At 42.8% G+C, this 13,276-nt stretch overlaps 1 long non-coding RNA gene and 1 pseudogene across 2 annotated transcripts; both read left to right on the top strand.

Annotated features, from left to right (window-relative positions):
• Positions 1–3,637: 3,637 nt before the first annotated feature.
• Positions 3,638–3,785, top strand: LOC123567033 (U1 spliceosomal RNA; annotated as a pseudogene).
• A 193-nt stretch (positions 3,786–3,978) lies between these two features.
• Positions 3,979–8,346, top strand: LOC135964953 (uncharacterized). 2 transcript variants are annotated; one of them, XR_012417204.1, is made up of 3 exons: positions 3,979–5,486; positions 5,607–5,693; positions 8,136–8,346. It is a non-coding gene; the product is annotated as an uncharacterized lncRNA (long non-coding RNA). The 2 variants fall into 2 exon arrangements; XR_010577691.1 differs by lacking the exons at positions 3,979–5,486; positions 5,607–5,693 and adding an exon at positions 6,699–6,832.
• Positions 8,347–13,276: the final 4,930 nt, after the last annotated feature.

The following is a 13,276-nucleotide window of genomic DNA, read 5'->3' as shown; positions in this document are numbered from 1 at the left end:
CAGAAACTGTTCTAAGAACTTTTCATACATTCGTCTTCCTTTATCCTCACAGTAATCATGTGAGGTAAGTGAAATTATTAACCCCATTTAACACAGGAGAGAACCAAGATTCCCCCAGTGTTGTAAGTGGTAGATCCAGGATGGGAACCAAGCAGTGCAACCTTAGAGCCTGCATTCCTAAATACTGTGTTACACTGAATGGACGCTTCAGTAAGACGCACCACATTGACCTCATGGTTATGTGTCCCCCAACATGCCAGCACTCACATCCAAGACAGTGCCTACCTGAGGGGAAAACTGCCCACCATGCCTACTGCTGCTCCCTCTCCCTTCTGCCCTCACCACCTCTCCCTCCCACGCTCTGCAAACACTCCCCAACAAGCCACCCCAATTTACATAATCACTTTGTGCTTCTCTGCACAGTCCTGATTTAAGCTGTCCAGAAACCCGCATAAAATAGTGGATTATTCATAGCTACGAGGAACCCTTTCCATTTTGCTGCCAGTTTTAAGCTGTTTAACTACCCACCAATCTGCTGATAAAATACAAAAATGTGATTTATCTCCAAACACACAGAAACTTCTCAACAAATCGGATTTATTTTATCTTCCAAAAAATGTTGTTTTGGGTTTTCCAAGATGTCCTTTTCACAGTATTGTCCTCGTGATAAGTTGGATGACTTTGAGAAAAAGACCAGCAATTCATTTATACCCACTCTCCCGTCTGATTCCTAGAAAGATTTGTCTGTCTCATACTCTCTCTGGAGCCTTTGTTGAGTTCCCAGAGGGCAACTCTCACATTCTCCCCTATCCTAACCTCAGGCTTCACCTCCCAGAAGAGGGACTAGGGACCAAGGAATTAAGTAGCCCCTCCTCCTTTTTATCCCATGTCCACCATCCTCAACATAATAGGGACCATAATGACCCAGGGTCTTCTGTCATTTCTTCCCACTCCACCCTCATTTCCCTGCAGCTCAGAACCTCACCTACTTGTGCAAACCGTGATCCTTTCTCCAGAGTCCAGTGGAGTCTCCATGTCATTGCAACCCATCCTCTTTGCCAACTTTTCTTCTTAATTTTTTATTGTTTTTGTTTTTTGCAGACTGGGTCTGGCTCTATTGCCCAAGCTGGAGGGAAGTGGTGCAATCATAGCTCACTACAGCCTTAAACTCGTGGGTTCAAGCGATCCTCCCACCTCAGCAGCCCAAGCAGCTGGAACAATAGGCATATGCCATCAAGCCCAGCTAATCTTTTGTGTGTGTGTGCGTTTTGTTTTGGTAGAGACAGGGTCTTGCTGTATTTTCCAAGTGGTCTTGAACTACTGGCCTCAAGTAATCTTCCTGCCTCAGCCTCCCAAAGAGCTGGGATTACAGACATGAGCCACCATGCTGGGCCTCTTCACCCTTAGTCTTTTCCCTAAATGGTACCCAAATTGTCTTCTCTTGGCTGTTCCTGGCCAATGCAGCTCTATCCCCAGGAAAGAATGTACCACTGGCAGAGCTGTACTCCTTAATTCAGGGCCTATGCTATGGTTTTTTCACAGGGCTGTAGCAGGGTTGTGGTAGATAGCATATTGGTCTCTCTCTGCTGCTTTGCCTCCTCTCAGAGCATGACTCTTCTATTTCAGTCAGAATCCTCTTCTCCTGGGCCCCTAGTCCCAATCCATTCTGCCCTTTCTCCAACCCACTGCTGTTGTCACCTGATTATTCTGCTGCATTAAAAGACATTTGAAGGCCAAGCATAGTGACTCACACCTGTAATGCCAGCACTTTGTGAGGCAGAGGAGGGAGGATCACTTGAAGCCAGGAGATTCAGGCCAGCCTGAGCAACATAGCGAGGCCTTGTCTCTACGGAAATTAAAGAAATTAGCCAGATGTGGTGGCACACGCCTATAATCCTAGCACTCAGGAGGATCACTTGAGCCCAAGAGTTCAAGGCTGCAGTGAGCTATGATCCCAGCACTGTACTCCAGCCTGGGCAACAGAGCCAGAACTTATCTGAATAAATGAAATAACATGCACAATATATGGGTGATTCTGTTTACATTATCGTTGTCTTCATCATACTACCACTGTATCAACGCCACACTCATCATCATCTCCCTTCCTTTCTCCATGCCCCCCGACTCTAACACACCTAATTTATTTCCTAAATATGACCACCTCCTTTGTGGCACCATGACTTAATGTTTTACCCTCTGAAATGTCTGACAAACTCTTAGCTCACTCTTGAACTATGACTCTGAGTTGGTCCCTGTCTTCTCTGAGCTTCTGTAGCACACTGTTCACACACACGTAGGTACATTTTACACTGTTTCTAATCCAATTCTGTGGCAAATTAAAGACAGCCACGATATCTTTGGCATGCCTCCCATGGAGAGGTAGTGTCTATGTCCACTCCCGTTGAATCTCGGTGGGTTTATGAATATACTGAACATTAAAATATGGCAAAAGTAATTCCAGGCTTTGAGAAATTGGCAGTTACCACTTTCTCTTGTCTTGAATCACTCTCTCTGAGAGTCTTGAGCAGCTATAAGGTGGATGACTCAACGTCAAGAGTTTGAGACTAGCCTGGCCAACATGGTAAAACCCTGTCTCTATTAAAAATACAAAAAATTAGCCAGGCATGGTAGCGAGAGACTGAGGCAGGAGAATCACCCGAACCCGAGAGGCGGAGGTTGCAGTGAGTCGAGACTGCGCCACTGCACTCCATCCCGGGAGACAGAGAGAGACTCCATCTCCAAAATAAATAAATAAGTAAATAAGTCTTGGCTACCTGAGGCTGCTATACTGAAGAAACCACATGCAGATGCTCTGGCCAAAAGACCCAGCAAAGCCCAGCCTCCTAGCCAACCCCACCCAGAGACCAGTTATATAAGCGTGAATCCATCTTTGACCATACAGATCAATCAGTCCACCAAACAGTGACCACTGAATGGCCTCTGTGCATACCACATGGACTAGAAAAATTGCCCAGAAGAGCTCTGCCCAAATTCCTAATTTCAAAATTCAAGGTACATAATAAAGCAGCTGCAGTTTTAAGCTGCTAAGGTTGGAGTGATTGTTACATAGATTTTCCAGCTTCAAGAGGCTGCCTACATTTCTCGCCAGCAATTTAGCACCTTTCCTCTGCCTTCTCTTCTGTCCTTACATCTATTTATCTGGCCCTCCTGAGTCCTTATCACAAGGACACTGCGATTACAGTAAGCCCAGTAATCTGGATAATCCAGAATACTGTCCTCATCTCAAATCCTTGATCATATCTGCAAAATCCCTATTGCCATAATGTAAAGTAACACATATACAGGTTCCAGGAATAAGGACTTGAACATTTTGTGGGCCAGTATTCTGCCTAGCCACATCAACAAATGTCTCAGATTCCTCAAAAGATTTTGACATCACCAAGAGGAGCTTGGAGTATGTAGCTGAACACAAAGCCTTCTGGTTGGTCTTGTTCACATTGTACATACATTTTTTAGGATTTTACAAATATTCTAGTATCCAAAATGTTATTGTCTGGCTCTTAAAATTTGAAAAAGTCTTTATTTCACAAGTGACAGGCTAGAGCTTGTGCAAAGTGAATGAACCTATGTGTAAATGTTTGGAATCAAGGGTGAGATGCCAGGCCACTATAAACTCATACTTACCTAGTGGGGGAAATACCATGATCATGAAGGTGACTTTCCCAGGGTGAGGCTTATCCATTGCATGTTGGGTGTGCTGACATCTGCAGGAAACCGGACTGCATAATTTGTGGTAATGAGGGTACAGCACTTGCATTCTCTTTTGTATCACTGTTGGTCAAATGATAGAAGTCATACTTGGGATGTGTGGCTACTGTTTTGCTTTGTGACTTACCGTTCTCTAAAGTAGATATGACATTATGGGGTATGTAGTATGCCTTTGCAGCCATTTCTCAGGATGTATACCCTTAAATATCTCCAGAAACAGCAAGTTATACTACAGTGTAATCTATGCTAGTGACAGGCTTCCTTTGTACTTTCTCTCTGACTTTACTTTTTGTTTTTTTTTTTTCAAAATAATTTGATGTTTTTATTGAAGTAACGTGTGAGTGTTTTTGAAAATGTCATATGAAAGGGATAAACTTGAAAGGTAACTCTTCCCCAACCACTCCTTCCTCACCTTCCCCATTTGTAGCTGTTTCTTCATTTACCTCAATATTTTTGTGCTGGTATTTATAATAAGAATTTCACTGACATTTCCCACCCCAGTACCTTCCCTCCTCCATCCCTTCATTATATAGAGTGCTATAAACTCCATGTCTGATTCACTTGGTCAGCAGTATGAATCAACTGAGATAAAAAAGAACACTGCAGTTAGAGAAAGCTACTTTCAAATAGTTCTACACGTTTTTAGATGATTCCCAATATGATCATCTAAGGAGTGGAACTCATAATCAAAAGACCTAGTTTCAAGTCCTGATTTGCATGGACAATTTCACCTGATAGCTGTGTTCCAGAGACTTACGCCAGGACCTAATAAACGGACAGGTAATAAATATTTTAGGCTCTGCAGGTCGTAACAAATACACAACTCCGCCATTATAACCCAAGGAAGCCATAGGCAATACATAAATGAGTGGGCGTGGCTACACCACAAATAAAACTTTATTTGCAAACACATACTGCAGCTGGTTTGGGCCCCAAGGCTATAGTTTGCTAATCTCTGGCCTAGGATATTACATGGAGACAATAAAAACACATGGGATAGCTATGAGCATTAAATAAAGGTGTGACAGTCCTTTGCAGACAAGAAAGCATGACATAGGTGAGAAGAGAGAATAGGGCTAAGAAAGGAAGCAGAGAGCACTGGAGATAACCTTGCCTTACTCCTTCATTTGCTGCAAGGCCACTCTGTTTATTATGGCACATGATGTGTAAGATGGTACTGAATATGAGCGCTGAATCTGCAGTCTTGCTTCTAGAGGCCAAATTTGAAATCGTATTTACAGTCCTGTTTCCTGCAGCTTGAGTTATTTAAGATTTGGTTTAATTCATTTCGGAGCATACAGACTGGGGAGTAGTTTTTGAGACAAGATATAACATCTTATATAATTGACCATGCAAAACGTTTTAGGCAAGGAATTCTCATAGCTCTATTGCTTTAACAATCAACAAAGAATTACTGATATGTCAGGCCGTGTGCCAGAGGGCTGTGGACACAGAAACGAGTGAGACATCACTTTAACTCAAGTCCTTGGTTTAGCAGGGAAAGCACACGTGTATAAAGAGAACAATAGCAAAATGCAATAGTAGTCTTTAAAAAAGAGAGAGACAGTGGAAGGCTGACATTCCTGCTCCTTCATGTCTTTTAAACATCTTTACGACATGTTGATAGATCTCCACATTTTGAATTCTGCCTTCTCGATGTAGGAAAAAAAAAAAGTTTCCGATCTCCCTTGCTGTTAGAATGGAGGCATGTGGCTTTGTTTTTACCAGTCAGACACATCTACACAAGACCTGGATTGGTAAGTAAGTTATGTGAGGGGACAAGGAAGAGGGCGGGACACCCACTCCATGGGTAGTGGTGGCAGCAGAGGAGGCCAGCACGGTTTTGGGACCAAAGGCAAAAGCTGCTTCCTTACCAGGAGAACCCGACCCTGGTATGATGCTGGGAGCTGCTGCTGCTGGAAAATGAATCTGAAACTTATTTCCCAAGCCCTTCCAACAACTTGGTAAGCTTTCTAATTTCCTCAATTGATTCCTTCTTGCTTAAGCTAACTAAAGTGGATTCTGTCATCGGCCATTAAGAACCTGACTGATACATGAAGATTGTTCAAGGTTACTTAAAGTTAAATGGAAAAATAAAGTTTCTCAGAGGCAGTGATGTTAAAGATGAGTCATTCCAGAAGGACATCTTGGACTGAATGAATTGCATCTGCAAAGGCTAGGAAGCATATGAGACCATGCATTGTTCAAGAAATGAAGGTGAATGTGGTTGAAATATTTGCAGCATAAGAAAAGTGACTAGTGAGGGTACTGAAAATGCAGGCAGGGATCATGAAGGTTTTTCAATGCCTTGATTGGGCATTTATATATTGAATAAATGGAGAGCCATTAATGACTTTAAGCAGGAGATTGTCAATATCATATTAGCATTTTCGGGAGATCCCTTGGCAGCAGTGTGGAGAATTGAATGCGGGGTGGGAGAGAGACCAGAGCAGGGAGAACTATTAGGAGGCTATTGCACTCGTCCAGGTGAGAGGTAATAAGATCGAAGTTGAAGCAGTGGTGGTATAAATGAAATGGGGGGAGGAGATTGATTTTTTTCTGCTGAGATTTTGATTTAATCAGGAAAGAAGAAACAGCAGATTCACCAATATGTTGCCTCTCTACTAGAGGAGATAATATTCCATTAAAAACATCTAAATTGCAACCTTGGATCTCTATATCCCCAGGGCACACTGCACAGAGCCAGCATGTGAAACCCCTGTGGATACTACCGTGAATGTTTATGTGTTTCTAGAAGTGGACTGGAGGCAGTGAGATAAAAAGCCTTATTTTATGGCTATGGCCCAGAGCATTCCTTTCAGAAGGAGAGGTGCCTCTGGGACAAGTTGTGAGATAAGTCTTATAAAGGTGACATGGTTATTCATTTCCACAGAGTCCCATTTTTCATAGGGTTTCTACATCCAACTTTTATCTCCTTGTCTAGGGCAACTCATCAAGAAATGTCCCTACCAAGAAAACTGAAGTTACTAACCATATATGACTTCTAATACAAGGGCTCCAGGTTTCCAAACATTTCTTCTATTCAAAGTAGGGAAGACGGAATGGGGCATGGGACTCCAGGAACAGGAGGGCGTGAGAGAAAGTAAGCAAGAAAAAGAGACAGCGCAGACGTTCTCAGCTGGCCCTCCCTGCTACATGTTCATGCAACGCCTTTTATGCCATTTTTCTCTCCCTCTTTCTCCCTCTCCTTTAAATTGTAAAAGTATAAAATATTTAAAGAAATACGTTTGAAAAGACAGTAAGTCACCTGTAATCACATCATCTTAGCACAATCAGCTTTCCTTTTCGTGCATTCACGCCTAGCCCTTGTTCTCCACTTGGGTGGCTAATTTTAGAGTTCTTATTGGAATATATTTCTTCAGCCCAGTTCCCCAGAAAAGCAGACTCTGAGTCAGATCTCCATGTTGGAGGTTCTTGGGCACAGACAACATCCACCGTGGGGAGTAAGGGAAGCAGAGCTGGCCAGAAGAAGACATTGGACTGAAATGCAGTAGCCCCTCAGAGTTGCCCCAGATGAAGGCAGGCCCCCCTCCCATTTACCAACCAGTGAGTGATGTCAGATCACCTCCAGGGAAGGCCATCACCGCCAGTGAGAAGGTTCCTTTCCGACAAAGGCCAAGTCCAGAGAAGAGCTCAGCTGTGAGTCACAAGCAGCCAACATTCCTGGCAAGTGGGGGAAAGAATGCCTTGATCCCAAAGGCCATATCTGGGCATGCAACAAGCGTATGGAATCCACAGCATAGGGATCAGTAGCACTGCACTATATTAGCAATCTTAAGCAATACAACAAATGAGCTGAGAAATCATGGGCTTCTTCAGGATCACACAATGCTAGGTGTTAACTCTCTTCTACATACCAGTTTTTTTGTTTGTTTTTTTTTTTCACTTCGAGTTCTGTGATACATGTGCTGAATGTGCAGGTTTGTTACCTAGGTATACATGTGCCGTGGTGGTTTGCTGCACCAATCAACCCATCACCTAGGTTTTAAGTCCCGCATGCATTAGGTATTTGTCCTCAGTGGAGCACCTCTGAGCCCAAGTTTCTTTAACTTTAAAACGAGAAAAGTACTAAAACCTGACACTGAGGTTTGCAGGAAGATGAAATAAGATAGGGCATATAGCAAATAGTAAGCACTAAGGAAATCAAAGTTACTATGATTAGCATTCAGTTCATCTTTGGTCTGTTGAAACATTACATGTGGCGGTCACGTTTAACAGCTGCATAATATGGCATCATAATGAATAGTTGCATTACTTTACTTAATCGTCTTCTAGTATTTGATACAAAGGTTGTTGCCAATTAATCACTATTAGAGAGCAAGTAAAAATATGTCTCTTTGCCATGTAACTTTTTTTGTATTTTGTTGGTTCTTTAATTCTCTTAGGTAAATTATATTCTTGTGTCAAGTGACGTGGATGGCTTCTGTACAATTCTCAAATTCTAAGTCATTCATTCTCTGCAAGACTATCATGAGCCTCCTGTCAGTGAGAAGCGCTGTCACCCAAAATATCTGACAGAGCTTCAGCTTCTTCTTCCAGCTCAAGCGGTATGAAGGCAGAATCTTTTACTCAAATATAAATGTATGAAAAAACAAACGAGTTGAAGTTGTGTTTTGTTTTGGGTCAACTCTGTTATACACCCAGACACACACATACACACACACACAATTTCAGAAATCAAATTCAGCCTGGGCACAGTGGATCACACCTATAATTGCAGCACTTTGAGAGGCCAAAGCGAGAGGATTTCTTGAGCCGAAAAGTTCAACACCAGCCTGAGCAATATAGTGAGACACCTGTCTCTACAAAAAATTTTAAAAATTAGCCAGACAGGGTGGCACACACCTGTAGTCCCAGCTACTCAGGAGTCTGAGGTGGGAGGATTGTTTGAGCCTGAGAGGTTGAGGCTGCAGGGAACTGTGATCACATCACTGTACACCAGCCTGGGTGACACAGCGAGACCCTGTCTCAAAAAAAAAAAAAAAAAAAAAAAAAACAGAAGTCAAATTCAGACAATTCACACCTTTAGTTTCATAATTAGGTTGGTTTCATAGTTTCTCCCCTTTTACTAAAAATAATTTACGGTTCTAGTTGCCATGTTCAGGATATATATAAATGTAAATAATATGAAATAGAGAAGAAAATTGTTTTAAACACATTGACAGTTAAAACAACAACAACAACAACAAAAAACCTAAAACATACCCAAAAATGATTGTAACAATAGTGATTAATTCTGGGTAGTTGAATAATAGGGACCGCCATATTCTCCTTCTCCATCCTTTTCAGTATTTTACAAGCATTCCACCCATTCGTGTCCATCTTAGAGCACAGGGGTGGGGGCAAGTTTGAGCATTTGTCAGACTGACACGGATACAAGACCTGCCTGGCCACTCACTGGCTAGATGAGCCCTTGAACTTTACTAGCCGGCTCACAGGGTTTCTGTGAAGACTAAAAGATATTAAAGCAAAAACAGCTGTCCCTAGTGAGTAGCTGGCACCCAACGAAGATGGGATTCCCTCCCCTCTAAAATGGAGGTGAGGACGGCGCCACCTGGTGGCCCCTGCGGCTGTCGGCCCCTTCCGTGGGACCAAGTGAACATTCCCCCACTCATACTCCCTTGGGGCCACCTCCTTTATGGCTGAGGCTTAGAAGGATTAAGAATAAAGAGCAATTATAGAACAGATACTGGATAATCAGTTAATTAACATTTCAGAGATGAGGGAACAGAAAACTCAAATCCCACAGTATAAATGAATGGCAGGCTGGGTCAAAAGGATCCAACTCATAAAAGCGTTCCACTCAGAGCCAGAGGAGCCTTCCCGCTCCCAGCCTGGCTGGTCTTTTGCTTTCTCCTCTTGTTTTACTAAATCTTTTATCTCCCTCTCCCTCCTCCTCCCTTTCTCTAATACTGTGCTCTCCCTTTTCTCGATGGCTGCTGTTCTTATTTTGCCTATTTTCCCCATATTTCCCTGTTTTCCCTCCCCTAGATTAACTGAGCAGTTTGGGGTTTGCAATCTGTATTTTAATATTATGGGAATGGAGGCTTTGATTTTTATGTCCAAAATATTTTATCAAGGTTTTTATTTTAAAAGGTGTACATATCATGAAAGAAGTATTTTATTTGAGTCGGAGGAAAGCCACAGAAGGAAAGCCTCCCCAGTGATTTAGTGTTGATCCTGGATATTTTGAGCCTGTCAATTTGCTCTGTGAGTCTGCTTTCCAGATATGTCAGCAAGACTGCATAGGCCTCAAGCGTTTTCTTGGGATTCCCCAAAGAACTAACTCAAGGAACACAGAGAGGATTAGCAGCCTCTCAGACCCACTCAATTCCTGGAAGATTCTGATACAACTACTGTCTCAGGTTCAAAGGCTTTAGTCAGGATAACAGGTGTCCTCTCTGAGCCAGCAGCCCAATGGTACACAGCTGGGGCCCTGGGGGGTTGGCAGTAGTAGGAATTTAGGAAGAGGGGTCACAATAGCCCCAGCAAACTAATGTACTTTCCTTTCTGTCTTGAGCCCCATTGGGCAGTGAAGGAAGTGTATGGCTGTATTAGTCTGTTCTCATGCTGCTAATAAAGACATACCTGAGACTGAGTAATTTATGAAGGAAAGAGATTTAATTGATTCACAGTTCCACATGGTTGGGAAGGCCTCACAATCATGGTGGAAGGCAAGGATAAACAGTGTCACATCTTACATGGTGGCAGGCAAGAGAGAGTGCTTGTGCAGGGGAACTCCCATTTATAAAACCATCAGATTTCATGAGACTTACTATCATGAGAACAGGATGGGAAAGACCTGACCCCAAGATTCAATTACCTCCCACCAAGTCCCTCCCACAACATGTGGGAATTATGGGAGCTACAATTCAAGATGAGATTTGGGTGGGGCCAAACCATATTGACAGTCAATAGTCACTTCAGTTCACAAGTGGGCTATGGTCGTCTACTCAGATCAAGATTATGAATATAATGAGTGGTGAGATCCACATATGCCTGCACCTCAGACAGCAGGACCAATATAGGTCAGCAGTGCCATTTGCTACAGGAGAGACTGCAATGAGCAGAGTTTACATTGCCACAAAAAAGTACATTTTTATGAGAATAATAATTTCTTGATCTTCAACTTTTCCTGAAATGTCTGTCCAAATTCTCTTTGGACTGAGTTCTATTTCTTGGTTACAAAGGCAGAGAGACATGCCATCCTAGACATTTAGGAAAGAAGAGGCAAACTTTTGCATGTGTGTGTAAACGTTTAGATGTCAATCATTCAAAACAAGCTATTAGAAACCCTGGCCTTTCCAAAGAACTCAGCTGCAAAGAACTGCAGTTCACAAGAGCAGCACTGCCTAGCTGAGTGCTCACACCCCAGCTGCTGTGGTCTGGCCTTGACCTTGGACCTACCAGGGCAACCCAGACTTGCTGTACTCGGATCTTATACCACTTAAAGACAATCCCCCAGAATCCAGATTGGCCAATCCCTAACCTGACTCAGGCTACACAATAAGGTTTAGTGTGTCCCTCACTCTCTCCAATGACTAGGAGGCCCTGGTCTGGCCAAGTTCTCCCGCTTAATATTATTAGTACCGGTCATTTTGGGACTCATGACTAAGAAAGGACAGTAATGGAAAGCACTCAGAGCTCTTCTCCAGAAGAAGGAAGTGATTAACTGTCAGCCACAGCCCAGGCAATTGAGCATGAACACTGAAGTTTTCGCAGCCTGAAAACTATGACAAAAGGAAGGAGAAGCCACCAGGTGGCCTGGAGACTCTGGTGGATTGCACCAGATAGAAAAATAGGAGATGCCACCAACAGGGCAGACATGCCATGGAGATGGACCTGAAGCAGAGGGACAGAGACAGGAACAGTATCTGTAAAACTCCACCTACCCATAGGACTAGAGTATCATCATCTATGGCAGCAGTTTAGCTCTGGGCAGAGCCACAGAGACTCACAAGACAGTTAAATCTGATGGAATCTAAGACATCTAATTTAGGTTATCTGCATTTAAAACTACCTCAAAATTTCGTGAATTAAAGCCCACTCCTTTTTATTTTCATTTCCTATTATTCTGTGGGTTGTCTGGGACTCAGCTGGATGGTTCTCTCCTCTGGGGTCTCTCCTGAGGCTGTAGTCAGGTGGCTGCACCTTCCAGGATACCTTCTCCCACATGTCCAGCTGGAAGTGTTTCTCTCTCCCCATGTGGTCTGTCCACATGGGCTTCTTTCCACGGTAGCTGGACCCTAAGAATGACCATTCCAAAAGGACAGGTTCTCACTGTCTAATTGTGCCACACATGTTAATGCTCCATTGACCAAAGCAGTGAAATGGCCAAGCCCAGAATCACAACAGCATACATACCGGGAGGTGAGGTGCATGGGAGTCCCAAATAAACAGATGATAGTATCTGCACTCACTCAATTGTTTTTGTGCTGCCAATATTTTATCTTATTTTGTTCTCTTCCTTTCTCCATTATATTTTATATAGTTTTTGTGAAATTCCCTTCTTTTCTCAGCTGAGCCAAATGAAAAACAAATTTCTTCCCCACTTCACTTGAAGATTCTAAAATGAAAGCAATGCCACTTGCCCTGATCTCCTACTTAAACACACACACACAAACACACACACAAAAGACACATACCCATCATGATGGCGGCCATGGAAGTCAGTTGGACCAACATCCAAAGAAACCTGAGTCTCTGGGAAGGCAGTCATTACCAATGTTCAACTATCCTTACCTGAGAGTCTTCTTCCAAACACTCTCAGCAAAAACTTTCCAGTGCTCTGAGATTGGTTCTTCTTTTAAGGGAAGCTGCTTCCTCACACAAAAGACATTGTTATATCACTGGTTACAACAAAGTTCTATCACGACTCAAGGACTTTCAAGACAGTAGCCTGAGCCCAATTACTGAATGGTGCAGTTTCATCTTAATGTCATCAGATCCCTAAAAAGATATTCGCCTGAAAGTTGAGTGAAGCCTCTCTATTGTCATGGGACCAACTCCTTAGTGGTACCCGTAGCATGGTGACCTGCTGCAGTCTCTGACAACTTGAACTAAGAAATAACTCAGTCTCCTTATTAATGGAAAACTTGATTGAAATGGAAATTGTATGTACTTCTCCACTTATATAATCACTGAACAATGCTGGAAGAGTTCTGCAGGCATTTTGGCTGCATTTACCAACTTCTATTTCTTTTGTGAGTAGGGAAAATTCATGCAAAGAAAAAATACATTTAAATGAAATAAGGATTGGGACAGGTTCAACCAAACAGAAAATTTGCAATCTAAATAACAAAGGATTCCAGGACCTGAATCTGGCAGCAGTCTAACCAGCTTCACTTTCAAATATGTAGTTAATAAAGAATACATTGGATCACACTGCATGCTCTTAACTTTGAGTCTGATAAATTACTAAGACCCTCAGCACTGCTCATTTCTGATGCTCACTGGGATAAGGAAAATGAGTGCTGCCCTAGCCCAAAAGGTTGGTCAGTACCAAGGAAAGATCACTTACAGTCAA

This window comes from Macaca fascicularis, chromosome 9, assembly GCF_037993035.2.
Source record: "Macaca fascicularis isolate 582-1 chromosome 9, T2T-MFA8v1.1".
Classification (NCBI taxonomy): Eukaryota; Metazoa; Chordata; class Mammalia; order Primates; family Cercopithecidae; genus Macaca; species Macaca fascicularis.
Note: the sequence above shows the minus strand (reverse complement) of the source record. Positions and strands in the feature narration are given on the sequence as shown.